This window comes from Equus asinus, chromosome 3, assembly GCF_041296235.1.
Source record: "Equus asinus isolate D_3611 breed Donkey chromosome 3, EquAss-T2T_v2, whole genome shotgun sequence".
Taxonomy (NCBI): Eukaryota; Metazoa; Chordata; class Mammalia; order Perissodactyla; family Equidae; genus Equus; species Equus asinus.
Window position 1 is genome coordinate 81,879,238 of NC_091792.1, and position 26,745 is coordinate 81,905,982.

Sequence of the window (26,745 nt, forward strand, 5' to 3'; positions counted from 1 at the left end):
GGCAGACAAGCAGGTGCAGGATCCATATCTAATTGTGAAAACCAGAGAGTTCTGTGGTACTCATGTCCAGGCAGCAAGCCAACTCATCTCTGACCTGAAGTGACTCACAGGAATAACACGAAGCCAGAATTTTCATCAGGAAGAAACCTCGGTTCTGCTCCAGCATACAAATAGTGATCAACTGTGTGTATAGGGGGTAGGGGAGTGTATACAAGACAAATATAAAATTTTACAAATGCTCTGAAGAAATGAAAAGGGTAAAGTGATCAAGAATAATAAATGTTGGGTTTATAATTTTATAGGTATCTGAAAAATTATCTTCATCTAGGCAGGACTTGATAGGATTGTGTAGGAGAAAAGGAAAAAGCTCTCTGGATTCAGGAAATTTGGATTCAACTCCCGGGTTTAAATCCCAACTTAACCACTTACTGCGACCTCCCTGCACCTCAGTGAGAAAAATACGACTTACTGCATTGGGCCATATCTGAGATTAGATAGGGAACTAGCCTAATTAAAGAGCATTATAAAGGGGCTTGGGAAACAGTATAGCCTTACTTTGTCCGTATCGTAATGCACTGCTAATGAAATGTTGTTCCAGAAGCCTATGCACTAACGGCCTCTGTTGTTTTTTATTGAGTTTATGATAGTTTACAACATTGGGAAGTTTCAGTTGTACGTTATTATTTGTCAGTCACCATACAGGTGCACCCCTTCACCCTTTGTGCCCCTTCCCCCGGTAACCACTAATCTGTTCACTTTGCCCGTGTGTTTATTTATCTTCCACATATGAGTGAGTGGAGTCATACAGTATTTGTCTTTCTCTATCTGCCTTATTTCTCTTAACATAGAACCCTCAAGGTCCACCCACGTTGTTGAGAATGGGATGATTTTGTCATTTTTTATGGCTGAGTAGTATTCCATTGTATACATGTACCATATCTTCTTCATCTTAACTGCCTCTATTTTTATATTACAGTGGCAAAATTGTATTTCTGCTTTCAAAACCTTGATGACAAGGAGCATGAAGTCTTTCAAGAAAAAGATCTGGAATATTTGAATCATCATGGCACTGTTTGCCAATTACAATGAAATTTTTTTTTCTTATTCCTCCATTTACTAAATCTGAACCGTTCTCAACAAGATTCCAGATAACTTAAACTTTCTCTCCTAGATCATCAGCCCCGTCGTGACTATACAAATTTTCTACGCAGCCTCAGCCATGTTTTGCCACATCTACCACATCCTAAAATTCTTCCCAATCACTGGCAGCCTCAGACCCCAACAGGGCTTCCCCCACTGGGTCACCTCGAGGTTCTTTCATCTCTGTGTGCCCTAACTGGTGTTTCCCTCTGAAAAATAGCATGTTTTAATGAGTTTACTAAATAAAATGGTTTGTTGTATTATATCATGCCATTGATACCTGTAATTGTAATGACATTACCCATTTCGTTACAGTATTCAGGAAATGATTTGATAAGAATGACAATTTATGAAGGGAGGAAAGATGGAAAAGAAATACATCTCACAGAATAAGCCTGGTGTTTACATTAGAGTGTTTACATTTGTTGTCTTTGTAGCTTCTAATCTGATCTATGTCTTAAAGAGTAAAGTAATTTAAAGTGATTAAGGAAGGATTCTAAAATCTGGAGATGTGTAATTATTAATATGCAGCCAAAAAGTTTTCAGGTATACCATATTGCAAGACATGCAATTACAAAATCATTATTCATTAATTCAACAAAAACTTATCAGGTGTCTATCGAATGTGCTACGCACCGAGTCATTTCCATTTCTTCAAAGACAGCACATTCTTGGATCAGAAGCAGAGGTTTCCTATAAAGATTTCTTAGGTGCTAATTTATGCAGCACAGAGAGGGTAAAATACTGTGACTAGAAGCGTGGACTTTGGAGTCCGGCAGACTCGGGTTTATATTCCAACTCCAAACTCTACCAGCCTTGTGATTTGGGATCCAATTACTTCACTGCAGAGGCTCCAGTGTCCTTATCTGTTTATTGTAGATAACAAAAAATACCAGCCTCAGAAATTTTTAGAATTAAATGTGACAATGCACAATCTCTAGAACATGGTGAGCACACCACACATTTTTTTTAACAAAAGGTGGAAGAGTAACTTTTATCTTTGCAGCTCCGGAGAACGTGCTGTGCCCTTGCTGGTGGGGCCACAGAGGAGAGCGGACTCCGGCTCTGCAACTCCGACGACCCTTCGCCAGCAGCCATTCTTATCCATTTAAAATAGCTTAGAGACCTCAGTGTGAAATAGTCCTAGCATGCCAAACTTTCCATCTCTCCCCCAGCACAATTACCTGCGAAGGAAATCATCTCCTCATCCCGTAACTCCATTAAGAAAAAGAAACTCAACAAACCCCGCCCCGTGCCCATCCGCCAACAAGAGGTGCCAGTTCCCTGCTGAGAAACTGTGTGCTTTTGCATCCGTGTCTGCCAATCAAATGAATAACACTTCCCATTTAGGTAGTTTACTGTGAACTTCTGCATACTATAACATATTACAATTTACCAAACCACTAACGTATGCAGAATATGCGTTTAATTGAAGACTTCTGTCTATCATCTTTTGAGTCAGCACACTAAACTACAAATTAAATGTGTTGTTTATATGGAACCTATTAGCTGTATGTTAGTGAATTTCATTGAACTTGGCCTACTTCTCAAAACCTCCCGGGGATCACTATTCATCCTCAGGAAGAGATGGGAATTTGCCGCGTTTCCCCACGCTCCCCAACTCACCTGGGTGAAGATTAAGCCGACAGGGGGACGGGATGGGGGAGTGGTATGTACAGTACAGATGCCCAAGTGGCAGCCAGGCCTGGGCTGATCACCCCCGATCAAGTCCAATTCCATTCTCCAGGTCCCCAAGAAATTGAGGAGGAGGGGCGTGGCAAATAAAGGTGTCCAACAGGGAAGAAGGTCATGTTCAAGCAAATAAATCACAGAATGACAGTGAAAATCTAAAATAATGCCCAATATGTAGCCTACAGATGTTCATAGCAGTGTTGATTTTTATAGCAAAAACCTGAAAACTGCATAAACTGAAAATAGAGGGGATTGATTAAACATTTTGTAAAGCTACAGAGCAGTATACCATAGCATGGCAGATACTCATTATCTGTTACTACATGAAAAGAGCAGTTACAGGACAGTGAGAACAGTAGAGCATTTTTTTATTCTTTAAAAATAAATATATTTATGCAACCCAGGTACATTCAAATTCCCTAAACTCCATGGCCACCAATGGAAATAAAAATAGTTGAAATTTCTATTCTGTTAGATTGTCAAGAAGTCTAGATTTGTTTTTACCAGTTTCCCTTCCATCTGGGGGTTGCTCGGTAATATAAAACATTTCACAAATGACTCCTGACTGCTGCTCTGGGCTCTTCTGCTGATCCCTTCTTGCCACTTCACAGCCGGTTTCTGCAGGCTGCAGCAGCACCAGTTCCCGTACTCATCAACAAGTGCATCACCAACACTTCCCATGGACCAGGTACTGTCCTCAGCACTTGTTTTATTTTTTTATTTTTATTTTTACTTTTCGAGGAATATTAGCCCTGAGCTAACATCTGCCGCCAATCCTCCTCTTTTGCTGAGGAAGACTGGCCCTGAGCTAACATCCGTGCCATTCTTCCTCTACTTTATATGTGGGACGCCTGCCACAGCATGGCTTGCCATGTGGTGCGTAAATCCGCACCAGGGATCCGAACTGGCGAACCCTGGGCTGCAGGAGTGGAATGTGTGAACTTAACCACTGTGCCACTGGACCAGCCCTTTCCGTAGCACTCTATGTTTACTCTTCACAAAGTCCTATGAGAATGGTATTGTTACTAACATTGTTTTACAGATGAGTGAGTCTACAAAGGCTTGTGTAACTTGGTCACATAACTGGAAAATGGCTGAGTCAGGATTCAGAGGTGTTCTGGCTCAAAGGCTTTGCTCTTATCTAAGAAGCTATCACGTCTTCACCAATTCCCCAGTGCACAGGAACTAGGTGGTAATATTTAATAAAACGTGACTGCAGGCTGGGGAAGAATAGGAGGGAGTTGAAGAAAACATAAAACGGAGTTTGGGACTTCATAGCTCCTCGGTAGCCAGCATAATCCTTACGCTACAACCTCACGATATGTCCCAGGGCCTCTCCCACATCCCCCGCCCCTACACACATACACACACACACAAGCACACACAGCCCTCAGAGGCGATTGTGCTGACCACAGTGTACACACAAAACCATTGTGTTTCCAGTATCCTCAGTCCAGGCCACCTCCACCTTCTCCGGGATCAGACAGAGGGTGGCTCTCCTGCTGATACTTCAGACTGGCCTGCCAGTCAGCGGATGAATTATCGGACGAAGGCTCTGCGGAAGAATTCTTCCTGGCCTCTTTCAGCTTTTGGTGGCATCAGGTGTCCCATAGCTTACCCCCAATCTCTGCCTCTGTTTCCACATGGCCTTCTCTATCTCTTTGTGTATCCCCTCTGAGAGTTCCTTATGAGGATAGTTGTCACTGGATTTAGAACCTACCCAGATAATCCAGCATGATCTTATCACGATATCTTCAACGTCATTTCACGTATAAAGACCCTTTTCCCAAATAAGGTCATAGTCGCAGGTTCCAGGGGATTGGATTATGGACACATCTTTTGTGGGGCCACCATTCCATCCAGTTTAAGATGTTTGAAGGGTCATGGGTCTCTTAAACAGGAGAGTGTGGCAGGGGAATCAGTGCATGTGTGCGCGTGTGTAAAAGGGTTAGAAGTAACCATAGAGCATGTTTCTAGCATTTCCAGTCAAAACCCAGCAAACATGAGCAAGTGCTCCAGGGTCACACAGAGAGCTGGCGGCAGAACTGGTCTCATGTTTAGAGGAACTGAGAGCAGTGTTGAATCATCAGCCTGAGCGTGCTGCTGGCTCTGCACAATTCAGACTTAGACAAATGAGCTATTTGTTTCTCACACTTCTGTTCCCTCATCTGAACAAAAGAGAAAGATAACAGAAACGTTTTCTGAGTTCCTTGGGGAAATTTAGGATGGACGAACTTACTTTAGATCACCAACCAACAAAACAGAAAAGGGGAGATGATACGTTTACTTTTTCCAGCTTGTGGATCTAATTACAATCAATTCCCATCAAGTGCTGTCCCTAAAATGAGCTTCATCCCTGTTGGAGCTCAGAATGGAGTGCTTCTGAAGTGTCCTGGCTCTGAGAAGAGAGATTTCATTCGTTGGAAGAAGTGTGATACAGTTGATGTTTAAGTGTTCACAAAAATAGTTGAAAGAACATTCTGTCGTTTGCATATCCACCTTAGATATTTTACAGGTATTAAGAGGTTAGGGTGATAGCTTGTTTCTGATTTTTAAAACAATTTTAAGGAAAATTACTATTGAACGTGAATAGAGAAAAGGCGGAAAAGGCGCATTAAGTGCCCATTTAAGAAATCTGATGATTGTATAATATCTAAACTTGTCAAAAGATACATCAGGTGCTTCTTTTGGGAAGGCGAGAGGGGAGTCAAGATCATTTTCCAATTGATGTTGCTAATCCAACTCTGTCTATTCTCTTCTCTCCTAAAGAGAGTTTTCTTCCAGTCACAAGGGTTCAGGGCCTTCTTCACCATGAGGTGGCAGCAACACGCCGTGCACAGACTTGGCTGTGGCCAGGGCAGCTGGGGTAGGCAGGAGCCTGAACAAAAGGCAGGAACTGCTGGGACCATTCAGTTTCCTAAACTAATAATCCCCTTAGAAGGTAAAAACCAATGAAAGCTTATGTATAGCCCTTACAATAAGATACTCTGGATAAACTGGAACACCTGCAATAGATTTCTTCCACTAGTGGAACTGATGCTCCACGTCTTGGCATGGCCATTTACTAGCAACCATCTTCAGTTTTCTCTTCCTTAAAGTTAAGCCGTAAATACTTATACTATTACATGCCAGGATAAGCAGAGTGAACAATTAAAATAATTCCTACCAAAATCCCTTGCAAACTCAAAAGTGCTAGAGAAAAATGGGCTAGAGAAAAATGACACAGTTATTATTCTAGGATGACAATGTTTAGAAGCATGTTTCTCAGTCCTGTGTGTACCGAAGAATTACTTGAGGATTTCTGTTTTCTGACAGGCTCTACAGCTATATAGGTAGAATTCACCCTCTGCCATGGTTCAATAAATATTTACTGAATGCATAAATGGATGATGAGTGAATACACAGGACAAGCAGGGGGCTGGCAAGAATGAAGTGTACTGCTCAGAGACAGGCACTTCTGGCTGGACAACACACTGGCGGGAAGAAGGCAGAGGGAGACTTCCAGCAGTGGCAGCCACTGTGCTTCCAAAGAAGTTGGAGTCACCCTGAAGGACCTGCACACTAAGAGACCACCTGCAGAAATCAGCAGATTGAGGGCTCTCCCCGAGAATACTGAGTTGATTAATAGCTGGTGCCAGGACTCTATCCCCAAGTTGAAGAGGCAGCTCCTACCTCTAATCTATGGCTGGCAACCCTATGGTAAATGTTAGCATCCTAGCCCTAGGATTTTCTAAGTATTTGCTTTCTTTTTTTTTTTTTAATTAATTAATTATTTTTTGAGGAAGATTAGCCCTGAGCTAACATCTGCTGCCAATCCTACTCTTTTTGCTGAGGAAGATGCCCTGAGCTAACATCCGTGCCATCTTCGTTGACTTTCTATGTGGGATGCCTACCACAGCATGGCGTGCCAAACAGTGCCATGTCTGTTCCCGGGATCCGAACCGGCGAACCCCAGGCCACTGGAGCAGAACGTGCGAACTTAACCACTGTGCCACCAGGCTGGCACCAGTGTTTGCTTTCTTTGAAGGCAATACGATTGGTCCCTGTGTGGTTATGGGCCAGAGGAGGACTCCAGGGTGTAGCCCAGGGCGACCTCTGCCCAGGATGGTACCAGCATCCCTTGGGATAAGGTTCATAGCCCAGGCTGAACATCAGATGCACCTAAGGAGCTTTGCAAAAATTCCATAGACTCTGAAACAGAGCCTGCAATTTGCGCTTTAAAAAGCTTTCCCTGGTAGGTTGATGCAGAGCCAGAGTTGAGAAAAGCAGCTGTGGAGCCAGGCCTCCAGCAAAGACCTAATCTACAGCCAGAGGACATTGACCGCCCTCTGGCACCCAGCACCCAGTTCCCTTTTCGTGCTGGGTTCACACAGCGCCTGATTTTTCAGTACCTCCACTGTGGCCTGAAATGTTATAGCACTGGAAGCAGACTCGACAGCTCAGCTGCTCATTTATGGCCAGCTGGGCATCCTTTTCTTATTCGTGGCATAATAATGTTAATAGCTAACATTAACCGAACAATTACCATGTTCTAGACTGTGCTAAGCAACGTATATGCATGTATTACAACCGTGCTGTGAAGTAGGAACTATTATTACACCTATTGTACAAATGAGAAAATTGAGGCTTAGAGAGAAGTCTTGGAGGGACTGCCTAGCTTAGAAGTGGCAGAGTCATGAGAAGAATGAGTTCTTGGAAACCAAAGCTTGTGTTCAGCCAAACCTCCTCCAGAACACATATTTCTGTTAGCTATGATGGAGGGCCTTATGGAAGAACCTGAGTGATAAATACCTGATTAAATTAAATATAAATATAGTCTACCATTCAAACAAAATCTAATGAAGTTTGGAAGCAATAATATTGGAAAGTGTAATAATTATTGTCGTGTCTAGTTCTAGCAGGAAATAAATGGTATCTTCAAGCTGAGTTACTGAAAAGAGTTTAATAGACTATTTACAAAGCCGTGGACAGGATTTCTAAAAAGCAACAAGAAATAGTCTAGTACCCTGGAGCTAATAAGTCGTGGGGGAGAGGGAACATTTACTGGGAGAGAGAGAGAGGGAGGGAGGAAGAGAGAAAGAGAGAGAGAGAGAGAGAGAGCACGCTGGAGGGAGAGGGCCTCGTGACAGTGGCTGTGGCCTCTGGTAGAGGGACCCACAGGGAGGCGCCTGGGGAATAAATCCTCATCCTGTCTCTTTACCTCTTCCGCCCTCAGACCCCCTGCTTATGACACCCCTTGGCCAAAACCCAGCCTGAGGACAAGAGAGCCCACTGACTAATGTAGTCAGTTAGCCTATCCTGGGGACAGAGCAGGGTGAGAGGGGGCCTTGGAGAGTAGACAGGTGATATCCTGAAGACTTGTGTGAACTTAAAATATGTCTGTGGCTATTTGGGTTGGAAATTAAAAGTATTACACTCCAAACTAATGATTACCAGTCACAAATAAACAAAACTATCCCAGTGAGTACCTATTATGATGTGCGTTTTAATGATTAGCTTATTCAACCTTTAAAACAACCCCTTAAGACATGCCTTATTTACTGAGGTCCTGAAAAATGTACCAACGTGCTCAAGGTGTATGGCTGGTACCTGGCCAAGCTCAGACCCAAACGTCAACGTTTATGGGTTTTTTCACCATAAAACACTGAAAATGAACCAAACTGAGAATGACTAAGCAAATCATTTTATATAGAAAGACTTAGAAGGAAGAGAAGAAAAAATATAGTTAATATTTTTAAATGAATCATTAATATTTAAGTTCTTATAACATTATCATTCAAACATAAAAAAGTTTATGTTGCTGAGTTTTCTCTCATTTTTCTCTTTAAAAGAAACTATTCCAACCTAATAGTGTACCTGAAAAAGTTAATAATTTGTTTATCTTGATCAATCATTTTAGATTCACCTAATTTGTCTCACTGACGTTCACATCTCCACTGGGGGGGATGGAGAAAGGCAGGGAACAGAATCTGCATTTACACGGTGGCTGTGTTTTAGCAGGAATTCAAGTTGGGCTTGAAGCTGGGATCCCAAAGGAAACGGAATAGGCAAACTATGGTGTGACCATGGCATGACTCAGACTGCACTAAAGTGACCTGATACTTTTCCGAAAGTACCAGTAGTAGAAGCCATCTGGAGCCAGCACACTTTGTAGGCGCAGAACCATCTCAATCCAGGAGCCGCAATTAGTTTGTTAGTTGGATTGACGAGCTTTCCCCTCATGTGGTTCAAAGTCAGACTGGAAACAAGGGGACAAGTCTGGGGAGGTAGAAGTAGGAAAGGCCCAAAGCCCAAAACATTTCAAAGGGGGAGCTCTACTTTGGGAACCCAGAGCTGCATGAGACAATCTAGTGGGGAGACAAGGCAAAGACTGATGAAACAGAGATTCATGACTAAATATGCATAATTACGCCTGGGACTAGCCACAGGCAAGAGCCATTCCATGGGATTGCTTGTCTTCAAGGCCAGGATAAACTCCGGTGCCCTTGCCTTCTGAATTAATGCAACATTCTTTGTTTAATTTAACATTAGCTGCTTATATTCTTACTAAATTTTTCATGTGACTATGCCTTAAATTTTCTACCATACTGTAAATGTGTCTTTTATTTTGCACATAGTATGATATTGAGCCAGTGTTAAGAGAATGGACATCCAGATGAATAAGTGGAATGAAGGAATGATGGTGAAGAGGCTTGGCAGAGAAGGGCAGAGATGGGAGGGGTGTGAGGGAGCACCTGAGATGGTGATCACATTGCACTTCACAGCTCCTTTAGGATGACTTCTCAGTCAGACAACTCCAATTTCCTGGTTTTCTTCTTTTGTTAAAATGCATGTAACTCTTCTCTCAGAGCCTACTGACTGGAAGCAGCTCATCTTCCTCAACCGCTGTCCTTTACTCCAAGACTGTCCTCTGCTGCATTCCTCTGCCATGCCAAGACTTCCCCAGGCCTCTGAGGCTTTGTTTTTCTAGACTTAGTGGGAAATTATTCTTTATGAGATGTAATCAATAGAAACAAATGGGAAACAGGGAATAACTTCTTAGGAAATTTCTCAGTGTGTTCATTATTCCTTTTTGCAATTATTTACTGGATTGGAAAAAGTAGAATACACACTTTATTTCCAAGCAAAGCTTTTTGCACTTAAATCTCCTAAGAATAAAGTCTATGGGGGATTTGGAGCCCAGATTTGTGACTAATATAGAAGACAAGGTTAGATTCATGGTTTTTAAAATTTCTTTAGCCCTGGAAGCCTCCTCGCATTTCCTTTCTGTTGTCCCTAAGAGGACTTAGTAAAAAACATTTGAAATCTCTGTTTCTAGACGATGGGAAGGTAGGACGCTCGACATAGTGCGGGGTAGTCGGCATTCAGGCTGAAGGAGATATTATGGAATCACTACCGGCTATTAGATTTAAGTAGTTGTCATGGTACACATTGGTGGGGATAATCTACCATTGGTTAGGAGTGTTGGTCTGGAGGAAGTTTGGATTCAAATCCCATTGCTGCCTAGCTGTGTGACATTGTATTAGTTACTTAACCTATCAATATCTCCATTTATTCATCTGTAATATGGGGATAATAATATCAACCACTTCATAAAATCATTTTACTAGAATAAAATGGTATAACGCATATAAAGCACCTAGCATTACATCTGGCATAAGATAAACATTCAATAAATATGAGCTAATATTTTTATAATTATATCTATTAACAGCTTGAATTGATTTTCATGCATGCACAGCACAGAAAGTCTGCTGCCCAATACCTCTTCAAACTACTGCTGACACCTTTAGTCTAAGTCACCAGGAAGACACCCATAATCAAACAAAGGTTTGGGTTTATTTACATGATGCAACAAGAGAGCGCACACTGTTAAGAACCATGAGCCATTTCAATACGAGTGTTAGGAAAAACTTATTCTAAGATTTGGGCCTGTGTTAGGTGAGTCTAGGGAGGGTTTAAGGAAGGGGGCTTTGCTCTGGGCTCGATGCTGTCAGGAAGCAGAGGTAAGTCTATGATTGAGAACTTTAATAACATTTATCAAGAACAACATTATCAAGATAACACATCAAGATAACATTTATCAAGAAGGTGAGAGTAATGAACTGGGAATGAACATGTAATTGGTAAAGAAGCAGTAGTTACTCATTTTAACCAGGTGTCATAGTTATATTTGCTGTGTGACAAATCCTCCCCAAATTTAGCAGCTTACAACGACAACCATGTATTTTCTCAGACAGTTTTTGAGGGTCAGGAAGCCAGGAAAGGCTTAGCATGGTGGTTCTGGCTCGGGCTCTCTCCTGAGGTCTCATGCAAGCCATCAGCTGCGGCTACATCCCTGAAAACTTGCTTGGGCCAATTTTCAACCTCCAATCTCACTCACATGGCTGTCGCAGGAGGCTTCAGTTCCTCTTCGTAGGGCTGGCTGTTCACAGCAATGCTTCTCCCAGTGTCAGTGATCTGAGAGAGAGAAACAGAGAGAGAGAGAGAGAGAAGAGGGGAAGAGAGAGAAAGAGCATGGAAGGAATAAGTTCCAATGACTTTTATGATCTAGTCTCAGAGCTGCACATCATCACCTCTGCCTTATTCTGTTCATTAGAATTAGAACTCAGTAGAATCAAGGCACTAAGTCCAGCACGTGCAAGGAGAGAGGAAGCTCTACCTTCTCAAGAGAAGACTATTCGAAAATTTGTGAACGTATTTTTTAAATCACCACACTAGGTAAGTAGGATGTGACGCACGGCTGGTGTGTGTGTATGTATGTGGGTAGTCTGTGTGTTTGTAGAGTGTGTAGGGGGGTGTGTGTTGCTTGTGTTGCATGTGTGTGCTCTGTGTGGTGTATGTGGTGTGTGTGCTCAGACATGATTATAGAATGGCTATGCTTTGTTGCCCATGTTTTATCTTTGATTTTTTAAAAAATTAGGATTGCTTAGCTGAGAAAAAAGACTACTGAGAATCTATCATATGCAAATAGATTATATATATTGGAATAGAAACTACCTCATATTAATTTTAGTACTTGACCCCACCACCAATATCCCAGCACCTATGCCCATACTAGAAACTAATAAAACCTTGCTGAAAGAATGGAAGATCCTTTGAGTGACTGAACAAATTAGTAGGCATTTACACTGGTGACATTTGTGACTTTTAGAAGACCTGTTTGAACTGAGTTTCCCAGACCCGGATTTGGTTCAGTTCTTCCCTTTCTCATGTGCCCAGTGAAGCCTTCTTGATCCTATTGTGACCAACACGGGAGAACTAGTCAAGCTGTTACTCACATTGCTTGCTCCTCCAGCAGCTGGAGGAGAGTTCTTCCCTCATCAGGACTTGGCTCTTTTCCAGTGCTTGTTTGATTTGCTCTTTGTTGAACAGAGCTCCTGTGTAAGTTTGGCAAGAAAAGTCTCCCAGCAGGTGCTAACATGAGGTCTTAGGATGCCATCTCAGGATAATCCCCATCCTGAGGCCTAGGATACCTAAAGCAAAACACCACTTCATAAAAATGATTTTTTTTTTTTAAAGATTGGCACCTGAGCTAACAACTGTTGCCAATCTTTTTTTTTTTTTCTTCTGCTTTATCTCCCCAAACGCCCCCGTACATAGTTGTATGTCTTAGTTGTGGGATGTGGGACGCTGCCTCAACGTGACCTGATGAGCAGTGCCATGTCCCCGCCCAGGATCTGAACCCTGGGCCACCGCAGCAGAGCATGTGAACTTAACCACTTGGCCACGGGGCCGGCCCCATAAAAATGTTTTTAAAAACATGTTTGGTTAACAGGTTATCCATGAATTAAAATTTGTAAGCATTATATTTAAAACTGGCTGATAAAATTTACTTTAATGCATTAGTTTAACTTTAGGTATCAGCATTGTCTTTGCAGTGTATGAAGGTAGTCAGCTCCTGGCTATGTACTTAAATGGATTTGAGAGTGAGTGTTGCCTGGGGTGCTCCCAGCCCCTGGATCTGTCTAGTGGGTCATCCCTGAAGTACTGGTGTTACTGAACCAGGTTCGTTTTTGCCTGCTGCCCAGAAAGCCAAACACCAAGATGACGAGATTGCTGCAGAGAGAGAATTTAATCACAAGGAAGGAAAAGCATGAGCTTCAAATTCACTTCCCTGAAAACAGGGACTCAGGGCTATTTATGGGATAGGGGCAAGGTAGTCTGAGATGTGGAGGTAGGTGATAGGTGGTGAGGAGAGGTGAGGTAATTGATGATGTATGCAAGCATAGTCACATTCCACTCCTCTTCATAGGACCCATGTCCACAAAATGGTGGCATTAACATGATCTAAGGGTGGAGTTTTTAGCCTCTTGATGTCAAAAGGTCACCTATCGGACATCTTTGTGGGCCCAGTTGATGAGCTGGTGTTCTCAACTGGCCTGAAGTGGACAAGGAGTTCTAATTCCTGAAAAACAGTTCACACACCCATTACCATGGTGACCCAGGCTCCAGGGAGATGTTATCTATGGGAGCCTAGTGAGAGTCAGACAGCATACTGACTAAGCAGCACAGTTAACAATGGGTGGGTTAAACAGCTAAAAGCTATAATTGGTAATTGCAAAAAGGAAAAGAAACTTTTGTTCCTAGCTACTTAATCATCAATGGCTAACTCTCTGCCAGTTTAAATCCCCCCTATTCTTTGGTCATTCCTCATTCTTGAGGGATTTGGGGCGACGACCGATCTAGCTACTTCCTGCTGAATCGGGGTGTGAATCTGGGTTAGAGGAATGAAACTGTTTAGTGCTCATTTGGAAATATTCTGTTGTTCCTGGCTTCATATTGACATTTTTGTATTCCTAGAATTTTGTATCTTGCTCAACATCTAAACCATCTAAAAAGCACATTTTATAGTCAAATGTCCAACCTGAAGGATAAGAAGTATAGACAACCCAAATTTTAACAGTCCCTGAAAAATAGACCTAATCCCAGTGGGGCCTCCATCTGATCTCCAGGTGGGGCAGACATCTGGTCTCAGTGCCTGATAGTCTTTTGTTTTGCCTGGTATGCATCAGAGACCAGAACAACAACGTATACCCTGATCTTTCAGTGTCATTGGTGATGGCCATCAGTACAGACTCTCTGGCTGGGGGTCATCACATTCCTAAAGAACTCAGAAGAAAAGTTACCAACTTAAAGCAGCTGGGAGGGTCCATAAAATCTACAGAGCATGTCTGGGTCAGTTAATCAGAGGGCATTCAAAGTTGCAATATGATTTCTTTTCTACGATATGGCTTCCCTTATGTCAACCTTGTGTTGACTGATATCAATCCTCCCTTTTGTTATTCATCCTCAATCTTGAGAGATTGTACTGTTGATGAGGGGCATAAGTTTTCCCATCTCATTGAACCAGTCTCTTAGTAAGATGGGGATGCAGGTGGGCTCCCACAGTTCAGCCAGAAAATTACAAACCTTTCTGAGCCCAGGTGGCAGTCAGTCAAAAAGATTTCTATGTGTCAAAGTCAAAGCATCTTTTGCAGTTTGAAATGTCTGTGATGATATCCTCAGGTGTTCAGGTATCTTACACAGCAAGAGACACGAATCTCTCTTAAGTTTATATCAAGGTGTCCAGCTTCAGTTTGCAAGGCTTCAGGAAAAAGGGCAGGTTCAATTCTCAATGATTCCAAATGAAAATGATGGGAAAAAATTGAAAACATTAGTTTGGAGATTTGTAGCCAGATATTTCAAGAAAGTAGAAGAATTTAGGATCCAGTCCAGTTAACAGATATAAAATAAAAACCTCAAAGACAATTATCATAACTAGAACATAATATCCATGAATGTGTACTATAGTTTTTATTGAAACATAGTTTTTCTCTCTAAAATCACCTCCACTTTTACCAAAGATAGCCAAATGAAGACTAACTGGTTTGCAAAATAAGTTTAGTTTCAATAAACTTGTCTCAATTATTTACATAAGTACAGCAAGAATAGCAATTTATCATACAAGTTCTTTCAAATCTGCTTTGCTGGATCATTTTTTTTTTTTTTAAAGTTTGGCACCTGGGCTAACAACTGTTGCCAATCTTTTTTTATTTTTTCTTCTTTCTGCTTTATCTCCCCAAACCCCCACTGTACACAGTTGTATATCTTAGTTGTGAGTCCTTCTAGTTGTGGGATGTGGGACGCCGCCTCAACGTGGCCTGATGAGCAGTGCCATGTCCCCGCCCAGGATCTGAACCCTGGGCCGCCGCAGTGGAGCACGCAAACTTAACCACTCGGCCATGGAGCTGGCCCCTGAAACTTTTTATGAAGAATATTAGATTGAACTTTAAAGGCCTCTCCAGGCCAGGAAAGCCAAGCCAAAGACACCAGATTTCGCCTGGAATACTTACAGATTTGGATGGATTCCTCTCTTCTAGAGGTCCCCCAAAATATTTCAAGTTTCCAGCCACCTGCCAGATAAGTGGCCTTCCTTCCTTACCCATAAGTTTGCTAGGAAACAAGGTACCAGGCCAATATTTCCAAATGGCTTTATTCCATAAAGTCCAATCTTTATCTCTCAAAAGCTGTCTGGTCATATCTGAGTCTATCCCTGTTTCTCTCAAATATGACATTCCAGCCAAAGCTTTGGTGAGATAACCAATGTTTTCAGTTGTGTCCTGTTATAAGGAGAACAGATTCTTATTGAACTTATGCAAAGAACTATATTTCCATGAAAACAATACTCACTCATTAATAGTTTCCAAATCCTGGAGGGATCAGGTAGGGAGAAAAAAAAATGATTCAAATCTGCTTAAAGTATAATTCATCAAATTGATTAATTCAATTAAAGTATAGTTCAATTAAAGTATAAATTCATTCATTTAAAAATTTACTTTTTTAAAAAGTAAAAATTCATTCAATTAAAGTATAATTCATCAAATTGATATGTCATAGTTAGTATGGGAGAAAAAACTTCCTTAAATCTGGAAACAAAACAGAACATCAAAAAATCAGCAATATCTCAAATGAAAAGTCATATAAATCATAGTCATTCAGTCCTGTGTAATCGATTCTTGATCTTAATCTTCTGTTGGCAATTTTATGAGGTCATCAGTTTCTCTGTTAGAGTTCTGTAAATTCTTACCCAGTTCAGTTTTATAATCAGAAATTTTATCAGAAGGCTGTATTCTAGAGTAAGTATCAGGGTCCTTTCCGTGAATCTTTCTGAAGCTGAGACATATTTGCAAAAGCATCAGAGTAAAACAGCAACTATCTGCAAATGACAAAAGACTAAAAAGGGCAATTGACAAACTTAGCTATTTCTGTGACATTAAACACTTCAAGATAACTGGAATTATGGCTAACAACCAGGACAGATCAAAATTTTAGGAATTTCATATAATTTAAAAAACATTTATATCAATAACATTTATCCACATAATACCACCTAAGAAAGCTTATCATCACTTATTTGACAATGCTTCTCATGTAATTTAACATACCAAATAAGCCTAATAAGCTTCCTCCTTATAGGAAGAGAAAGCAAATCTCTTTGAGAAGTCTCAGGGGCCCTCTGAAAATCCACAGAGAAATTCTCTTCCTCCTTCCAGGCCAAAAGAAAGTCTTTATTCAGGATTTGAATATTTTGGTGGGATGGGGAGCTTGTCAAAAATATCAAAAGGTTTTAAAACACTTGTTCAAATGGGAAACAACATTCACTCTGTTTAATCAAATTGACAACAGAAACAGTCAAAGGCAAACGGTTAGTCAAAAAAATCTTAATAGAAAGACCTCAGTCTTTCTGAACATAGGAAATTATTTTAACAAAACAGATTTTCTGTCTTTTAGGTAGACACAGAAAAATAAAGAAAAAACCTTTGTAACCTCTTTATCAAGAGAAGACCAAAAGTTCAAGAAAATTATCCTTTTGAGAGAGAACACCAAATTTTAAGTTTTGCAGCAGCTCATTTATTTTTACATTACAACTCATTTACTTAATTGGATTTACTTTAATCTTAGACAGCTTGACCAGGCATAAAACTCTTTTCAGAATTTCTCTTTCACAAACCTCCTATAACTTTCTTTTTACATTCAGAATTCGTCCCATGTTTCCTTTGCTTTTTCTAGTACTTTAGGACAAATTTATCTTTCTTAACCCAACAAACAAAAAATATTTCCATTCTTTACATTTTCTGTGCTGAAAACATACATTTTACTTTCCTTAGATACAAAGATGTTTGCCTTATTAACTTTTAGTAGCTTTAATTACATATATTAATTAGAATTTTTAACCCTTACAGACTCTAGTGGGATAGCTGAGTCATATGGTAGGTCTATTTTTAGTTTTTTGAGGAATCTCCATACTGTTTTCCATAGTGGTTGCACCAGTTTGCATTCTCACTAGCAGTGTGAGAGGGTTCCCTTCTCTCCACATCCTCTCCAACATTTGTTATTTTCAGCCTTCGTGATTATAGCTATTTTAGCAGGCATAAGGTGGTATCTTAGGGTAGTTTTGATTTGTATTTCCCTAATGGTTAATGATGTTGAACATCTTTTCATGTACCTATTGGCCATTTGTATATCTTCTTTGGAAAAATGTCTGTTCACCTTCTCTGCCCACTTTTTGATCAGGTTGTTTGCTTTTTTATTGTTCATTTGCGTGAGTTCCTTTTATATTATGGAGATTAACCCCTTGTCAGACATATAATTTGCAAATACTTTCTCCCAGTCAGTGGGCTGTCTTTCCATTTTGTTCATACCTTTGTGGTCAGAAAAGATGCATGGTATTATTTCAATCTTCTTAAATTTATTGAGACTTGTTTTGTGGGCTAATATGTGATCAATCCTGGAGAATGTTCTGTGTGCAGTTGAAAAGAATGTGTATTCTGTGGTTTTTGGATGGAATGTTCTGTATATATCTGCTAAGTCCATCTGGTCTAATGTGTCCTTTAACGCCAGTGTTTCCTTATTGATCTTCTGTCTGGATGATCTATCCATTGGTGTAAGTGGAGTGTTAAAGTCCCATACTATTATTGTCTTACTGTCTATTTTGTCTGATATAAGCATTGCTATGCCAGCTTTCTTTTCATTTCTATTTGTATGGACTAACTGTTTCTATCCCTTCACTTTCAGTTTGTGAGTGTCTTTATGTCTGAAGTGTGTTTCTTGTAGGCAGCTTATATATGGGTCTTATTTTTTTATCCATTCAGCCACCCTATATCTTTTTCCTGGAGCATTTAGTCCATTGACATTTAAAGCAACTACTGTTAAGTATGTACTTATTGCCATTTTGTTACTTTTTTCTGGATGTTTTTGTATTTCTTCTCCGTTCTTTTCTTCTCTCTCTCTCTTACCTTCTGATTTGATGGCTTTCTTTAGTGTTATGTTTAGGTTCCTTTCTCTTTATTTTTTGAGTATTTATTATAGGTTTTTGGTTTGTGGTTACCAAAAGATTCATATATAATAACTTATGTAAATAGCAAAATATTAAGATGATGGTCTCTTAAGGTCCACACTTTTACTCCCCCTCCACACATTTTATGTTTTTGATATCATATTTTAACACTTTTATTTTTAAGTATCCCTTAACCTCTCATCACAGATATAGATGATCTTAGTACTTTTGTCTTTTGACCTTCATACTATCTTTGTATGTGGTTAATCTGCTACCTTTCCTGTATATTTGCCTTTACCAGTGATATTTTTTTTTACCAATTATCAGTCCTTACATTTCACATCTTAGATGATGCTAAGGTTAGTTTAACCTCTCCAACAATGCAACAGTTTGCTCTGTGTTGTTACTTGCCAGTGGGTCTACCCTTCTAATCATAAGCAGCTCAGAAAATTCATGTTAACCCATTTAATATTGGAAATGTCTTCCTTAAACTGAGACCAAATTAGTCTTAAGAATTTCACTCATGTTTCAACTTCCATGCTGTAGAAAACACAAAGCAGTTCTTTTCCCCTCCCACAGAGGCCCAGAAGAACCTCTTCTTCTTCCCAGACAAAAGCTTGCCAACACAAAACTGGTTAAAGCAAAACTGTGAGAGTTGAGGAGGGGAGGGGACTGATGAGCCTACTCTCATGCCAGCCCAGCACCTACCACACTGCTGCAGCCCTAGGTACTTCTAAGAGTTCCTTTTGAATATGGGATGGACCTCTGCAATGGAGAAGAGGTGTGCAGCCACTTCTGGTGCACATTCGAGAATCCTACTCCATGTTTTACAGAGACGAGCCCTGAGGGGAACCTGGAAACAGAAGCAAAGAAAGAACAGATTACCAGCTTCACTCAATGACAGTCAGTGCCTCCCAGAGCTGTGTCTGTCTTCTTCCCAAGGCCATGCCTCCAGCCTTCCAGTTCTTAGCCATGCTCCCTTGGCAGTTGCTGTGATTGTTTGTGGCCTGACCTTCCTGTAAGAAACGATCCCTAGGCTCCTGTCTGTAAAGAACAGCCAGGCCTTGGTGCCTCGGAGTTATTTTCAAATTGTTCTCAGCTAGATACATGGCAAAACTGATTTCTTTGTGCTTTTTTTAAAAAAAATTGTATTTATTTTTTTCTATAATTCCTGACCTCCTCAAATGGAAAGTCTCAGCAGCCAGCACACTCTGTTGAAAGCTGAACGCAGTGGAGAGTTCACACTTAGCAGAGGTGAAAGCCCATGCCTTATTACAAAAATTCAGCTTTGGGTTCTTTTCTTGGACAGGGTTTGCATGCAGAAGAAAACTTTTTGAAACTGCCAAGCACAATTTCACACAACAGTTTTGAAAGCTGGCACAGTGTGCCTGAAAAAGGATTAGCAAAATATTCATTGTCAAGGCAGAGCTTCCGAAAGCCCACTCCAGCTCTGCTTTCCTGCATGGTTTCATCCTCACCTGGCTTGGCATAGCTGAAGGATTAATGGATGAGTCCCAGTTTGCATTTGGCTCTTTGACTTACCATCTGAGTATGCAGTGTTGGAGAGAGAAAATTTTAGGAACAAAGGCCAGAATAAAACCACACCGTTAAGTTTCACTGTTTGCTAAGGCAGAGTAAAAGTCCGTAGCATTCATTGTGATTCTGGATGTCTAGTAGTTGTACGCGATTCAGTGTTAAAATTGCATAATGATTTCTGCTATTAAGAATGATTCAGCAATAAACTGAGGTCCATTTCCCTGTGCACATAAAGGCCCTTTTCTTACTCTCTTAATGTTAGGGATATCATTTATTACATTTTTCATTTACTGTTTGACAGTTTAATAAGCACCTCCGCACACGTTACCTCACTTATGCTGGACCACAAGCCCTGAGTAGGTGTAATTTCCTCTCATTGCTAAGGTTGGAGCGTTCAGTGTCTTGCCTCAAGCACTTACCAGTCACCGTGGGAACTGATGTTGAACCTAGTTCTCTTGACTTCAGTGACTATTTTCACTACCCAACTGTGATTATGAAACTGCAGTGATCAGAGTCCTGGCCAAGGGCCGTGACACAGGCTGTTACTGAGGGTGAAAGATCAGGGCTATGAGAGAGGCGGGCTGACAGCCCAAAGCTAAGATGACCCTGTACACCACACACACTCACAGGCTCTATGGCAATGCAGTGTGTGCATGCAGTGACCAATTTATCTCCATTTGCCTGGGACTCTCCTGATTTTAGTTGAAAATCCTGTGTCTTGAAATAGTAAGATCCAGGTTTTGCCCTTCAATCCTGGGAAAACCAGGATGGTTGATCACCCCATGTGTGTATCATATTTTGCCTCTAGTTCCACCTGAATTTCTGGTAGCCCCTCCAGTTCAGAAGATTCTTATCCCCAAACTCTTAGGAAATTCTGGGGGCTTCTGGGACCCCATGTTGATCTCCACAAGACAGTTTTTACTGAGCCTGGACTCCAGGTCATTTTGTCCCAGGTGGTTACATTTTAAATATTTAAAAAATCCAAACCCTTGGTTACCAATGGGAACCAAGTTAATGATAAGGATATTTGATACTGATTATGAACCAGGCACTATAGGAAGTGCTTTACGATTCTCACCACTAACACTCAGGACATCCATGCAATGTGGTTACTATTATTCTCATTTTATGAATATGGAAGCTGAGGTCACATCTATTCAAGCAAGTCTCCAGGTCCTGAACCAGGTATATTTGACTCCAAAGCCCATACTCCTGCAGCACCCTTCTCAAAGTCCTTCTAAGTGCCCTGGACCCTGTCCTGAGCACACTAGAGCTGCATGGTACTCTGAGATGAGCACCTTTCTTTAGAGGCTCTTGTAAACTTTTGAAGTGGAACCAGGCTCGCAGCACTTAGGAGATTCAGTAACCTGAAAGATTTGGCCCCAAAACTTCATAGAAACACCGTAAAAGGATTTACAAGAGAGATTCAGCTGGTAACTTCTCCAAACCTAAAATTAGAACCGATGTACTGTATTCTCTAATATGACTCTAGCTCAACATTTTTTTAATAGGTTACCTTCCAAGTTTCATTTTTGTCAACCAATCAATTCTCCCAGAGAAGGAATTAGGACCATAAAGATTTATACAGCTACTAAACCTCACTCAATACAGTATTTTTTTAAAATTTTGTTTTTTAGATTAATGTGCTGTAAGACTTGCCAAGACCTTAAGAGGGAATTTACCAATTGAGCATTTTTGTGTTTGTGCTGGCATCACCCACGTTCATACTCTTTTGCCTTTGTTCATAAGTAAACAACTTGTTGCTAAGATAAAGTTTGGTTTCCGTGGTTTGCAGGTCGAGACTCAGAATGGCTGTTTTGCCCACGGCTGCTTAATTGCAACCATACCTATATACCCCCAACTCCTCTTTCCCAGCCTTGATCTTCCATTTCAATTTGTTCACATTTCCTTGGCCCTATTTTCATTTATGTTTAATTATATGTTTTCTTCAAATTATATCAAGTCTTTGTAGAATGAAGTGGAACATAAATATAAATCTATACACATACCTTTTTTTTTTCCCCAGGGGAACATTTGCCCTAAGTAAACATCTGTTGCCAATCTTCCTCCTTTTTTTTTCTTCTTTTTTTTCCCTAAAGCCCTGGTACGTAGTTGTGTATAGTGTAAGTTCTTCTGGTTCTTTTATGTGAGCTGTCAACACAATATGGCTACTGACAGACGAGTGGTGTGGTTCCATGCCTGGGAACCAAATCCAGGCTGCCAAAGTGGAGCATGCCAAACTTAACCACTAGGCCATCAGGACTGGCTCATAGACACACACCCTTAAAATCGGCTATGTCTTACAGAGCAGCTTGCACTTAAGAAGCACACAATACATTTTTCATGAATTGTGTTGAACCAAACTGAAATAATCTGTTTTTATATCCCCAATATAAGGTGGATGAGAATGCTTTCAGCCCCTTTCAATAGGTTTGATTATCCATCTTTGTTAAATCTCTACCCTGGGTTTGATCATAATAAGTTACTATATTTCTTTTCATGACTTGATCTGCAAAGATTGGGGCTCATAGACCATGGGAAAGTTTTGAAGGCTCTGAGTCATATTGCCGAAGGAGGAACTGTAGAGCCAGACTATTTATCTGAAGGCATGAGATGCTGTTATTTACAGCAGAGTGAGCTGAACATCAGTTGGAAAAAGTCTCTGTTTACTGAAATGTAGAACCAAGAGAAAGGATGAGCACTGCTGGAAAAATAAACAGAACATTTCTGCATCCTCATTATCATGACCCAATAGTGTGGGACTGATATTTAGAACTTCGAGTACAGTAAAGTAATTAAATACTTGGGATACTTCTCAAGGAATTAAATGCCTGTTGAGCAAACATACACTGGGGAGGCAACCCTGGGGAGGGTGTTTCAGAGAGTGTCAACAGAAAATAAGATAAAACATCACATGGAAAATTTTTTGGTAAGACATTGGGAGAAAATGGAGAAATGTGGTTTATATTGACAAGATTAATAATTTGATTTCTGGATAGCTGGGCATGTGGTCTTGTAAGCAAAGTGTTTCCATAAGGAGACTTTCAATAGTCTCACTTGCATGAGTTGCATTCACTTCCGTAATGCGGTGGGAGACCAGGGTCTCATTCCCAGCTGTTGGAAAAGATTTTCCTGCTATTGACATTGGAAAAATGCTAATTCTGGAAGGCAAAGTAGACAAAAAAATACTGTGCCTTTAAAGTTTCTTAAGGACATAGTTTTCATTGAAATATAAATTTTAAAAACCTTTAAAAACAAGAATACATTGTAGATGAAATATGTTTATTCTTTAAAAAAATAGTTGGCATTAATTTAGAAATAGCTTTGGCATTTTTTTTTCATTTGCAAGCTGTCAAGTGGTCAGTCTAATTCCTTGCTTTAAATGGGTACACAAATGTTTATAGTATTAGGTGCTTTTGTCCCTGGCAGGACATTTGTCCGAAATGTCCATGGAGACATTTGGTCTACACCAAAAAAGTCCATGATATTTTGTCCTGTTCAAAATGTCCATTGAGACATTTGGTCCACACCAGAAGGTCCTTGATATTTGGCCCATGATTCCTTAAATAATACATTTAATTTCATTAAAATTTTATTTAAATTATTTTTATGGTAATTCATGAAGACTTTTGGATTTCACATTTATTCTTGTTCTTCCTCATCATGAAGTTTGGCAGGGTTACTCTTAAGTCAATGAGCAATTGCTCTCAGGTATATATTGACCCGATTATTGGCTTTAAATACATTATATCTGTTAACAATTTCTGTTATATAAATTTGATTTTGTTGGTATCATTGTGAAGTTGGTGGTCATATTTGAGTGTGAGCACCAAGAACTTGGGTGATAACCTGTTCATTGCTTTGCTGTTCATCTTTTAACACTTCAATAAATCTCCAGTTGAAGGATGAGGCACTATCATCAGCTTTTGAAATGTGCTATGCTAGCCTTCCATTGCATTATTTGTCCTGTGATGGCTGTTCAGTACTGACATATAAACATTCCAAGTTTCTGGGGGAAATCTTGCAGCTTCCGGTCTTCTTCTGCCTCTGCCATGCCTTCCATGGACGTATACTCTCTCAATATAATCCATTAGGTCATCTAAATTTTCTTCTGCATTCTCCACAATGTATTCAAAAGTTTCATTTACATCTTCCAGAGGCACAAATGGAAGTCCAAACAACATGGATGCATACTTATGAGTGCTACTTTTCATTGTCATATACTCATCTGTTAGACTCAAACAAGATATTTTTTGCCACAGTGATTGCGAAAAGTGGAACAAGCATCCTTTTACTTGTGCGTTTGGTAGGAGTGGTCAAATAGTATTTATATTTGCAGTCTCGAAATTCATCCTGCAAAATGAAGTGTTAGTGTCAAGATTTCTTTCCTGTGTAAATGCAAGTACTTGTCTGTAAGCATCTTCTCACCTTTTCATTGTTAGTGCATAAATCAATGTCATAGTATAACCTAATACTATATCATGCATGGTAAATACTGAGTGAACTGTGTTGGTACCATCTTGAAGGTGCCATCACTGAATGATGTGGTACTGGCACTTAAATATTGAATACTGTCAAGTTGTTTAAATAAGAATTCTTTTGTCATCCTGAGCACAGGAATCATGCATATGAAATGGTTCTCCTTGTCTGGTCACTTTATACTTCTCTGTGCTTTCAATTCCATGACATAGAGTTGGGTTTGGAGGTCGATGTCTGTTTTGTATTCTATTTATTTGCCTCTTTAATGAGTTTCTTTCTGGTAGCATTAACAGAACCTCTTCATCATGAATATTGCAGAGAGTTCTTTGAAGCACCTGTGATGATAATTGCATTTGGTTCTCCTTCTGTGCGTCATTTTCACCTAGTCAGGGTTTTCTTTGCTTCCCTTTCAACACCAACATCGTGCTGATGTTGTTTTGTCCCATCTTGAATGATTATAATGTTATCCAAATCCTAACTAGCTGTAAAATTGGCATTGAACAGTCTCCTCTGCTCACAATGCCATACCTTTTACTTCTTTCTCTGTTAAAGGATTGGAAATGGTAACAAAAATCATTATAATATCGCATTGGCTTTTCCTTTTGTGAGTATACTATTTCTGCCGTATTCTGCTGAGAATTTTCAAATAAAGATGTCATATTGCCAAATAACAGAAGGGTTATCTTTTTTCTTTTGAAGCCATCTGGACCAATGATTGCTTGTTTACTGATAATGGAACCCTTACTAATGTCTTACGGGTTTGACAGCTGGTTCAGCCAGCTGGATCAGCTAGTAGGTAGGCACCAGCCAAGAGCACAGTGGTCCATGCCAATTGCCAGGTAAGTGTAGGAGTCATACCCACTAAAATCTCTCCAAACAGCTCCAGAAGCTTCTTGCAGTCTACCACAATCATATCTCTATAGGACATCAACTCAAGGGAAACATCATCTATTAACCCTGGGTGATGGGATAGTTGTAGGAGCTAATTAGATGTCTGGCATCCCACTCATGGCACTATTACACCCGACCACTGTGTGATGGGAGAGCCACGCCCATTCTCACTGCTCCTGAAAAATCGAGACACTGTACAGTGTTTACATCGACATGCTCACTGACCATTCTACACAGGGCTTGACCAAGCTCCTCCTTTCAAACTCCACTCTTATTGAGGGACCCAGCCATATCCAATCAAATTCCCATGCATTGCGAAATCCCATCCTCAACTTTTCATCCTCTATGCATTTCTCTAACTGTAGGACTTTTTTTTTTTTTAATTTTTTTTTGGTTTATTTTTTTAAAATTTTTTATTGAGTTAATGATAGGTTACAATCTTGTGAAATTTCAGTTGTACATTATTGTCTGTCAGTCGTGTTGTAGGTGCACCCCTTCACCCTTTGTGCCTACCCCTCACCCCCCCTTTCCCCTGGTAGCCACTAATCTGTTCTCTTTGTCCACATGTTTAAATTCCATATGAGTGGAGTCATACAGAGATTGTCCTTCTCTATCTGGCTTATTTCACTTAACATAATTCCCTCAAGGTCCATCCATGTTGTTGCAAATGGGACGATTTTGTTCTGTTTTATGGCTGAGTAGTATTCCATTGTATACATAAACCACATGTTGTTTTATCCAATAATCTGTTGATGGGTACTTAGGTTGCTTCCACGTCTTGGCTACTGTAAATAATGCTGCAATGAACATTGGGGTGCATGGGACTTTTGGAATTGCTGACTTCAAGCTCTTTGGGTAGATACCCAGTAGTGGGATAGCTGGATTGTATGGTAGTTCTATTTTTAATTTCTTGAGGAATCTCCATACTGTTTTCCATAGTGGCTGCACCAGTTTGCATTCCCACCAGCAGTGTATGAGGGTTCCTTTTTCTCCACAACCTCTCCAACATTTGTTACTATTTGTTTTAGTTATTTTTGTCATTCTAACGGGTGTAAGGTGATATCTTAGTGTAGTTTTGATTTGCATTTCCCTGATGATCAGTGATGAGGAACATCTTTTCATGTGCCTATTGGCCATCCATATAACTTCTTGGGAGAAATGTCTGTTCATGTCTCCTACCCATTTTTTGATCAGGTTATTTAATTTTTTGTCGTTGAGTTGTGTGAGTTCTTTATATATCATGGATATTAAGCCTTTGTCAGATGTATTACTTGCAAATATTTTTTCCCAGTTAGTGGGTTGTTTTTTTGTTTCAATCCTGTTTTCCCTTGCCTTGAAGAAGCTCTTTAATCTGATGAAGTCCCATTTGTTTATTCTTTCTATTGTTTCCCTTGTCTGAGAAGACATGTTGTCCAAAAACATCCTTTTAATACTGATGTGAAAGAGTGCACTGCCTACGTTTTCTTCCAGAAGCCTTATGGTTTCAGGTCTCACCTTTAGGTCTTTAATCCATTTTGAGTTTATTTTGGTGAATGGTGAAAAAGAATGGTCCATTTTCATTCTTTTACATGTGGCTTTCCAGTTTTCCCAGCACCATTTGTTGAAAAGACTTTCTTTTCTCCATTGTATGCCCTCAGTTCCTTTGTCAAAGATAAGCTGTCCATAGATGTGTGGTTTTATTTCTGGGC

The 26,745-nt window shown here is 40.2% G+C and overlaps 1 long non-coding RNA gene across 1 annotated transcript; it reads right to left on the reverse strand.

Annotated features, from left to right (window-relative positions):
* Window positions 1–10,653: 10,653 nt before the first annotated feature.
* LOC123284383 (uncharacterized) lies at window positions 10,654–19,250 on the reverse strand. Its single transcript, XR_011502120.1, has 4 exons — window positions 19,164–19,250; window positions 14,245–19,004; window positions 12,114–12,308; window positions 10,654–11,292 (listed from the first exon to the last, which is right to left on the reverse strand). It is a non-coding gene; the product is annotated as an uncharacterized lncRNA (long non-coding RNA).
* Between the last annotated feature and the right edge of the window lie 7,495 nt (window positions 19,251–26,745).